The sequence below is a fragment of the Lactuca saligna genome, chromosome 9 (genome assembly GCF_052625555.1).
Source record: "Lactuca saligna cultivar CGN05327 chromosome 9, ASM5262555v1, whole genome shotgun sequence".
NCBI classification, from domain to species: Eukaryota; Viridiplantae; Streptophyta; class Magnoliopsida; order Asterales; family Asteraceae; genus Lactuca; species Lactuca saligna.
The window spans coordinates 13,792,152-13,803,557 of NC_136425.1; positions in this window are offsets into that span (position 1 = coordinate 13,792,152).

Here is an 11,406-nt window from a genome sequence, read left to right on the forward strand (position 1 = left end):
TTTAGGTCCAAAGGAAGGACCTTTATCTTGCAACTTCGTTTTTGGACCTTCGGATTGCTATCCTTGAAGCTCAAGTGTCCCCATAGCAGTAAAGTTTCGATCTTTGTGGCTTATATGGAACCATGCATGAGATCTAGTTAGTTTCATGGAAGTAGAATGTTATTTGTGGAAGTTTAAGCCTTTATGAGACTTGTAAGCCATCAAGTAAGCAACTTTATGGCTTAAGTCATGGAATAAGCTTAGGATCTAGATTTGTAGCTTCTGGATCGGATAATTAAGCACTTAATGAGATGTTGGCTTAACAGAGTTGTACGTTGGGCGTACAAGGAAGTACGCGCTGCGTACAAGCCAGTAGCCAGTACGCTCAACGTACCTTGGTGTACGCCCCGCGTACGCTGCTAGTTGGGCTTCGAGTGTTGGGCCTTGGTGTGGGTTGGGTTTCAAGCTTAGGGTCCTTGGGCCTTTATGACCCATCAAAATTCAGTTGCTAAGAACCAAGGATTTAGTATTGAGCTTGAGTAAGTCCCAATAAAAGGGTTCTAGGCCCAATATAGCAAATTGGTCCATTAGTGGGCCTATAGTGGGGCCATGGATGGACTTATAAGGAATTGAGGGTTTTGGGCTATGTTGTGACCCATGCCATAGCAGGGGTAAATGGGTTATTTTACCCAAAGGAGAATCCCTATTCTGATTTAGTATTTTTATTCTCCCATGATAGTTGGGAAGCAATCGGAGCAGCAGTTAGGGATTTCTCATTCAGGACTTCAGCAGTCGACATCACGAGGTGAGTTTCCTTCTAGTAGGAACGGGTCTAAGGCCATAATGCCGGCCCGTTTAATTAGTAGTAGTTTTCGGACCTCGGTCCGATGCAGTAGTTAAAATGTTTGATGCCTTCGTGGCTCAGACAGTGTTTATGTGTTATCTGTTCCGGGCTACGACCCAATGCAGTATGCAGTTTATGTGTTCATGCTACTTGATATGTTTATGCTATGTTATGTTATGCTCAGTCAGTTTTCGGACTTCGGTCCGATGCAGTTAGTTTCGGACTTCGGTCTGATGCAGGGGACAAGGTCCCAGCCAGTTCCGGACTTCAGTCCGATGCAGTTAGTCCTGGACTTCGGTCCGATGCAGAGGGCAAGGCCCTAGTTAGTTCCGGACTTTGGTCCGATGCAATTTCTGGACTTCGGTCCGATGCAGTGGGCAAGGCCCAGTATGTGTTATATGTTATTGTATGGTATGTGGTAGTTTGGGGGAGCTCACTAAGCTTTGTGCTTACAGTTTCAGGTACTTCCGCAAGAAAAAGGAAGAGCTCGGTTGATGGCGTCACACACACCACAGCTTCAGTTTGTCCTGGGAGTTGATTTAGCTTTTCATAGATGTGATTTGATACAGTCTTGATATAGTTTTCTTGGTTTTGAGATATTGACGTATGGATTTTATTTTATGATATTGACATGATGTTTTTAGTAATTATTAAACAAAAATTTTTGGGTCGTATTTTGGGATGTTACAATTTGATGTAAATTTGATAATTTGATGTTATTTGACAATGATTTTTCTTTTTATTTCATCATTCCTTCGTTGGATCTACATCAAATTTGTTCTCTCATCGTTGGTGTTGTCGTCGGAGCATCACAAATCACAGTCAACATTGCAACCTACAAGTGCTAATCTTGAACTCGTTTTGTTCCAGAACTCTTGAACTTGTTTTTTCTCTGATTTGTTCCATCACCGAAAAAATTTTTGTTGGATTTTTACCAAATCTATTACGCGCCGCCACCGCCTCCTCTCTAACTCCTCTCTGTCTCTTTTATATCTAGGTGAAACACCACGAAATCAACATCATATCTAATGTGTTTGTGCATTTTCAGGTGAAATCTAGTGTGCACATGTATGGTGTATTTAGTGGTGGTTGATGGTGGTTCCACCACCACATACGATATTATCTCCAGTGATGGTGTTTACAAAAGAAGTTCTGAAAAAAGATGCAGACAAGGTGTTTGATGAAATGCCTAAATGAATTTTGGTAAGGTGTATTTTGATAAGGGAACACACCGATCACTCCCCAATCACCCTCATCACCAAATTTGTGGATTTTGGACCATCCCCGTTCAGATTCTTTAACTCTTGTCTCTTAAGATATGGAATTGATCTGATCATTTCAAATGCTTGGTTTCTATTTCACCGAATGGTGCTCCTGATGAAAATTTTGCTACTAAGCTCAGAATCATAAAAATTGCAATAAAATTTGAAGAAGATCGGAAGTAGATAAATATATGAAGTTGTTTAAAGACCTAAAGCACCGGGTACTAGATATTGACAAATCTGCTGAATCTCGTGGCGTATCGATATCTGAAATCGTTTTGGAGACAGAAAACGTAGGTGACTTGAACTACAAAAAAAAATCCAAGATAAGATTGCTAATTGATGGAGATGAGAACAACAAGTTCTTTCACGAAATTCTTAAAAGCAAAAATAGAAAAAATATAATCCACGGACTCCTAATAAATGGTTCATGGCTGATAGATTTAAAACTCATTTAGCAGGAGACTTGGAGATTCTTTAAGGATGACTTTGATAAGAAACACGCCTCCCATCCTAGCTTCATTAACCCAAAATTATAGCAGATTAACCTTAAGGAATGTATCTCCCTTGAAAAACCATTCAGTGAGGAGGAAATTAAAGATACAATTTGGCATTTTGGCTGCGAAAAGGCCCTCGGGCCTGATGGATTTACATTTAAATTCATGAAAAAGTACTGGTGCTTGATGAAAAATGAAATCAAGTTATCTGTGAAGCAATTTGAGAATAACAGTTGGCTTGGGAAAGGTTGTAATTCATCTTTCTTCACCTTCACTTCAAAAGTGAAAGACCGCTTGACCCTAAATGATTTTCGACCAATAAGTCTTATTGGATCTCTATACAATATCATCTCCGAAGCCCTTACCCCTAGGTTAAAGATGGTTATTAACCTTTTAATTGATGAGTTTCAATCAACATTCATTGAAGGGAGGAACATCCTTGACGAACCTATTATTATCAACAAAGTATGCTCTTGGGTGAAGAAAACTAAAAATAAGATGTTTCTACTTAATGTGGATTTCAACAAGGATTTTGATTCAATCAATTGGGGATATATCAACCCGGTTATGGCTCAAATTAGTTTTGGAATTAAATGGAGATCTTGGATTTTAGTGTGCCTACAACAAAATTACCTCTCTTAAAAGGGGTCTGATGAGGGGACCCACTCTCCCCGTTCTTATTATTTATAATTGCAATGGAAGGACGTAATATTGAATTAAAGGATGCACGTGACAAAGGGTTAATACATGGCATTTAAATCCCTAAGAGCTGATGGGTTTTGAGCATAATTACAAATCCTATATGTTAATGCAACCCTATAATTAAGGATCTAGGTTGTCACTAGTTGAACATACAAACTTGAATACAAAGGAGAAACCCTAATATGCTTCTATATAATCAAAATTAACCAAATAATAGGGTTATATTCATACCTTAATTGTTATTTAGTAATAACAATTAATCCTTGTTGATTCTTGAACTCTTGAAAGGAAGTGCCTCAAATGTGACACCTCAAATGGCTTATAAACACTCTCTGCAAGAGGATAAGAGGAGAGAGTGAGAGGAGGGAATTCTCTTAGAAATTCGACTCTACTAGGGTTCTTAGTAGGTGGCTGAAAATCCCAAGGGTAAGCCTCCTTATATACTGCAGGTTGCTTAGTCCTAAATCTAGGGTTTGCAGGTGGAAATCCTAATTCCCTACTTAAGGCCTAAGGAACCCATGGACTCCTCATTAGAAGGCCTTGGATGAAAACTTATAGGGTCACCCTATAATTTTCGTCCACTCCTATCCAAGGATTCTAAGAACCCAGTTTCACAACTATCGATGACTTGCAATACAGCCCCTGTACTTTTAATTAATTCCTTTAATCCTAAAATTAATTCCAAATTAATTTATGATTAAATATTAATTAAAATACATGATTTCCAATTAATATATTATTTTCATAACATATTAATAAATCATTTTTATGAATTTATTATTCCAAATAATAAATTCAACTTCTCTCCAAAAGTCATCATGTCAAGTTGCAAGAGTGAAGGCAACCCAAAAAGACTTGTGCTTCTATCAATTCAAGTATATACCAATTATAGTTATGGGCTTAGACACTTAATCCAATAAAAGCAACATTTTTTATCCCACCTGTTTTAAACAGATGATACGTTTATTTGTTGGTGAATGGACGATAGGAAATCTTAAAAACTTAACTAGATTTCTCTGTTGCTTCCATGCTACGTTTGGTTTAAAAGTTAACTTCTCAAAGTCCAAGGTATTTGGTATTCGTGTAACGAATCGTGAATTGGATGATAGTGCTAATGTTTTCCGATTTAACGTGAGCTCCATCCCTTTCACCTATTTGGGTGTGTTGGTTGTTGCTAATATGAATCTCATCAAAAACTGGAAACCTATCATTGACCGTGTTCAGGCTCGACTTTCCTCTTGGAAGGAAAACAACCTTTCTATCGGTGGTCGCCTCATACTTGTGAAATCGGTCTTAAGCAACCTCCCACTCTACTACTTCTCGATCTTTAAAGCGCCAATTGGTGTCATTAATTCGCTAGAAAGAACTCGAAGGAGGTTCCTATAGGTTGGAAGTGAATATAAAAATAAGATTGATTAGGAAACTTGGTCGAAAGTTCAAGCCAGAAAAGAAAATGGTGGAATGGGGGTTGGTTCACTTCGTGCTCTTAATTATGCATTGCTTATACTATGGAATTGGAGATTCAAAGGAATCAATAATTTGATTTGGAAAAAGTTCATAATGGGAATTCATAATCTTCAGCAAAAACCCATGCCATCTTTCTTGAAAAAATCAATAAAAGGGGTATGGGGTAATATAGTGAAGATGGGTAGAAGATATTGAATCCTTGGGGTCTGTTTCGGGTAACTTATTTTCTCTGAATGTAGGTAACAGCAAGGAAACATGCTTCTGGACTATTGTTTGGCATGACAACTCAACCATTTCTATTCGATTCCCACATCTTTCGCTCTAGAGAAACGGAAATCGGCCTTCAAGAGCTCCTTCCACCTTGGTGGAGCTTGCTGAACTCTCTCAACTTCATTCAATTGTTGCTTTATTTCGTTTCTCTAGCACTAAGGATTCTTGGCGATCTAATACCTCTCATAATGGTGAATTCCGAGTGGATATAATCAGGGAGTGTATTGATCCCCTCACCAAAGATCATGATTTAGATGAATATTGTTCCAATTAAAGTATCAAAATTTATTTGGAGAGCTTGTATAGATCGCTTAGCTACTCCCATGGCACTCAACCAGAGAGGAATTAATCTGAGCACTATCAATTGCCCAATGTGCTATGTGGAAATTGAATAATCTAATCACCTACATGCAGCTTATGAATTTACTAAGGAAACTTTCAAATTGATCTTTAAATGGTGTGGACTAGCTAACCAAGACTTCTCTTCAGTGGTAGACATCATCAATTTTGCAGCGACTTAGGGACATTGTCCTGAGAAAAGGGAAATTCTACTCGGTATTGTATATGGAGTTGCTTGGTGTATATGACTGGCAAGAAATGATAGAGTGTTTAAAAATACACATACACACCCTTTGAAATAGGTTGATCATGTGATATACTTGGTTTATGGGTCAATGAAACATAGGGGTAAAATAGGAACGTGCAATTAGGTGCAACGAGTTTGTAATCCTCTTACTATCTTGTAGCTTTTTCTTTTTCTTTTCTATGTTTTGTAATTGGCTACTCGCCGGTTCCAAACATATATATATATATATATATATATATATATATATATATATATATATATATATATATATATATATATATATATATATATATATTGAGAGTGAGAGAGAGAGAGAGAGAGAGAGAGGTAGGTGCCGTTGAGATTAAAAAATAAAGATTTTGATATTCAACCTCAGACACATATTTCACATCTGCCGCTCTAACCCTCCGGCGTACCGGTGCAGCAGGCCTGTTATAATCATAAATGATTATATAGCGTCGTTCGTTCCTTTCTCCTTCGCCACCATCCCAACCACTTTAACCGCCACTATCATCACCTCTACCAGCACCTATGACACCAGCCGACCCCAACACTATCATTTTCGTCACTTATACCTCTGCCACCACCACTTCTTCTGCTACCAACTGTCATAATCATATATGATTATTCAAACTGTGAACAGACATATATGTATAATCATTTATGATAAGGCATATATGTATAAACATGTATAATCATATATGATTATACCTCTCTATTATATAATTATTTATGATTAAGCAAACCTCACTGTTGCTAGTATACTGGAGCATTAGAGTGGCAAATGAGAAATATGTGATTGATGTTGAATCTCAAGATCTCTATTTTTATTCATCTCAAGTGAACTATCCCATATATATATATATATATATATATATATATATATATATATATATATATATATATATATATATATATATATATATATATATATATATATATACTACTTATAAAAGAAATCTAACTATTTCTATAAATAGATTGAATATAATAATATTATTTTTTAAGACGTCCAAACTATTAAGCTTGAAGTACAACCCATTTATAATATAATAATATTAAAATTTTAACCTTATCCTTTATCCCCTAAAAATCTCATATCAAATTAATAGAAAAATTAATTTGCAAATTGAACCCGTCAATCTCAACATTTCATCCATTTGAAGCGGTCAATATCAACAATTTATAGAGGATCTTTTTTCTCACATTGGTAACAAGCCATCTCATAATATTTATCTTCGTAATCCCTTCAAAGTAAGAAATATACGCACACTCTCTCGAAGAACCCTAACCAGTAACCAAGACAGTATAACCACCACCACCACAGCCGCTCTGCCTCCTTCCGCCTTCAACCAACCACTATCACGACTACCGCCATTCCTCTCACCCACGGCATGAACTTTCTTTTGGAACATAACATTTTTCTTTAAAAAAAATATCGTTGAAAGAAGCTATTTGTCCCCGCTGCTGTGCGCGGGTAACGGCTAGTATATATATATAACGATCCAAATTTTCAAATAATTTTTTTATTCATTTTTAGTTAATAAGGAACAACTGTATAAACCATGAAATCCCAACATAATTGTTTTCAAATTAACATTCATATATATATATATATATATATATATATATATATATATATATATATATATATATATATATATATATATATATATATATATATATATATATATATATATATATATATTTAACGACCCAAATTTTCAAAGAAATTTTTTATTCATTTTTAATTAATAAGGAACAACTGTATAAACCATGAAATCCCAACATAATTGTTTTCAAACTAACATTCATTACAACTTTATTTAAATCATCATAGTGTCCCCGTACATGTCAGTAAAAGAGAGATAGAGTGCACGTCTCGCCATCACGCCTTATCCTTTCCCTTGGGCTCAGATGTACCTAAAACAAGCCAACGACATGTAAGCGAAATGCTTAGTGACTTCCCCATAGCATACCACACACAATACACATACCCATATCCTGTTAGCTAATTAAAGCTACACACATATCACATAAGCCATGCAGACAAAAACCTATAAGAATGTGATGGGCTACCCCACCTGGTCTTTACCTTGGACTGCCATGGGCTACCCCACATGGTCTTACATCCAATGTCATGGGCTACCCCACATGGTCTTTACCTAGGAATATCATGGGCTACCCCACATGGTCTTACTTCCAATGCCACAGGTTCTCCCTGGGGTCTTCCATGCAAAACATACAATCACATATCATATCAAATCACATAATGACTAATACATAAATAATAATCACATAATGGGCTGGCCTTGGTGCCTTAAAACCCATGGGTATGGTGAGAAGACTCACCTCACAAAGTTGAACAGGCAACTGAAACAGGTATGTCCTACGCTGCTCCTCCCAAACTTCCTATAACCAACCAGTACATAATCTTAACTCAGCCCCTAATGCTCTTCTGAGTCAAACCCGGTTGAAGTCTAGGTTTGTAGTCAAGGTCAATAGTCCATATTAACCTTAACTTGTCGAGTGCAATCAGCCACTCATCGGGTTCCCTGCTTAACTCATCGACTCGCCGACGAGTCACCCGAGAGACTCGTCGAGTCCCTTGATGTTTAAGGCCGTAAACTTCCAACCGAACACCCTTGACTGTGAACCCTTGGTCGTGAACGAGAAAACCCCCTTGACTCGCCGAGTCACGTGCATGACTCGCTGAGTCCCCTTAGTCCATTATGTTAGCGTCCCTTTCCAGTGGGACTCAAGGTCTCAAACTTCAGATCTGTCCTCTACTAGTGTAGATAACATGTAAAGTTGCAAACTTTACGTGCATGCAAGGCCTCACATGGCCATAACACCAAAATGAACCTTCCAACAAGGTTTTCATGCATAGAGAAGGAATAAGCTTAATAAAAGGTGCAACTTTATGATAATTGAGACCTAAGGAGGTCTAGATCTGGAATCACATCCTTGTGATAGGTCCAGATCTAAGTTTGCTTCCATTTCCACAAGGTTGGCCATAATTTCCGAAAAGAAATCAAGGCTTAAGGTAGCAGATTAATACCTCAGACAGATGCCCAACACGAAATGAATGTTTTGTCTAATACTTCTCCCTTGATACTTCCTCTTCAAACTTGAAATCCTCCCCAAAATCTCAAAGATACGCTCCCAATTGTTCTTACTTCAAACACTAGAAGGTTTACGGCTGTGAACGTTCTTCTATGGTGTCAAGGGAGGCTACTAGGGTGGATAATGATTTTTATATAAGGGTAAAACCCCGAGATTAGGGTTTTCTCTAAACAACTCTGACTCGCCGAGTCGGGCCTTCTGACTCGTTGAGTCAGTTCTGACCCGCGTACACGATGTCACGACCCTACTCGAAGAGTTGATCTCGTAACTCACCGAGTCTGTGCATAAAACCTTCCTAAATTGGCAACTTTCCAACCAATACCCGAACCAGGTGTTACAATTTATATATATATATATATATATATATATATATATATATATATATATATATATATATATATATATATATATATATATATATATATATATATGAGAAAGTTAATTAGAGAACTGTTAAATGTGACTCGAGCATTTGGAGTATTTGGATCATGTTCATGAAGCATTTGAAGCACTTGGACCTCAATGGAGCACCTGGGGTTCATGGAGCATGTGACAAAGGAACGAATCTTCTGAGAGAGGAATGAAACATCAGACAAAGGAACCGATCAAGTGAGAATGGAACAGATCATGTAAAAGGGAGTTTGGAGCACCTGGAAGGAGTTTGGAGCACTTGGAAGGGATATGGAGCAACAATGGGTCCTTGTTACACCACATAATTAAGACATGGCTCAAGCGGGATGCTCTTGCGCCATCTTGTTCTCCTCTTGCGCCATCTTGTTTTATTGTTGACCCATACATGGCCTTGTTGAGCCATGCATGTGCCTATTGCTCATGGTGATGTTGTTGCTCTAAGATTGATGTTGTACACCATACTTGATGCTCTTGTGCCATTTAGATCCCTATTGCGCCAAATAGGGTTGCTGTTGCACCATGTAGAAGTTATTGCGCCATCATGGACCATCTTGGTACATGATGCACCATATTGGTTCCTTTGTTGTTCCATGTTGATCTAAGTATGCCTAGAAGATGATAATGCTCAAGAATGTTCCAGAAGATGTTGCATGGTGATTATGATTGGTTGACACCCTTCATGGGCCTATGGGCCACTGGGCTTGGCCTATTAGGGTTTTAGGTCTAATCCCTTACGTATAAATAAGGATGCATGATAGGTCATTTTGTATCTTAAATTCTAGAGTGATAGGAGAATATCTATGTAATTGTACTTGTAACCTCTGTATTGAGAGATCTGAAATAAAGAATACTCCCCTCCTGCCCGTGGACGTAGGTCACCTTAACCGAACCAAATAAATATTGTGTCTTGTGTGCTTTTGGTTTTGCTAGCTATCCGCTTTACTTCCTAACAAGTGGTATCAGAGTTGCGGTTTGTATTCATGTTATTGAAGATGTCTACTCACAAGTTTGATTTGGAGAAGTTCAATGGCTCAAATGACTTCACTTTGTGGAAGGTGGAGATGAGGGCTCTTCTTGTTCAATAAGGATGTGTGGTGGTACTGGAAGGAGAGGCAAAAAAAATCCATAGGACATGGTGGATGATAAGAAGGTGCATATTCTGATGAAGGAACATAGTGCCATTCTATTGAGCTTGACAGATGAACTACTGAGGGAGGTTGTAGATCAAACAACTGCTTTTGGGCTCTAGGATAAACTTTGTGACAAGTACCAGAACAACTCACTGACGAATAGGTTGTATTAGAAGCAAAGGTTGTATAATCTTAGAATGTCTGAAAGCACCCCAAGTGAAAGATCATCTGGATAACTTCAATTGTATCATCTTGGATCTACAAGGTGTTGATGTGAAGATTGAAGATGAAGATCAGGCGCTCTTTCTCTTACGTTCCCTTCCTAACTCATATGAGAATTTCGTTGATACCATGCTTTATGGTAGGACAACGATCACTGTGAATAATGTGAAGGACTCTCTGATGTCCAAGGAACAAGGGTTGTGCATGGGTCGGTTTGGGTCGGTTTAAGACCCAAACCCAACCCAACCCAACCCAACCTATACATGTTTGGTTTCTAGTTTTTAGAACTCAATAGGATCGGTTTCTGGTCGGTTTGGTATCTTGGGTTCTGAGGTCGGTTTGGGCGGTTTTTCGGTTTCTTGAGTTCAACCCATACACTTACGGGTTATGGGTTTAAACCCATTTTTTAGAAATGAAGCAAGAAGTTATATACTTCAAAAAACACCAAATTGAAGTTAAATACTTCAAAAAACACGAGTCTTACACACCAAATAGTCTATTTAGAAGTTACAACCAAAGCCCAAAATAGTCTATTATAACCAAAACACAATCAACTATGGGTCATTTTTTGGGTTGGATGGGTTGATTTCTTGGGGAGGATTGTCGGTTTTAAGTATAGGTCAGTTTCTTGGGTTGGATGGGTCAGTTTCTAAGTAAAAACCGAAACCGAACCCAATTTTTCGGTTTTCAAAAAATTCAAACCCTAACCTTCGGTTTCGGTTTTTTTTGGTTTAGTCGGTTTCTCGGTTTCTTGGTTTAGGTTTTCTCAACCCTAAAAGGAACTGAAAAGAAAACTTTTAGGTGGAGAGGAGGTGTCCAGCTCCGATTTGTTTGAAGGGAGAGGGAGGACAGAAGAGAAGAAAGGGGGAAACAGAGGGAGATCATGTTCAAAATTGAAGCCTAAAGGTTC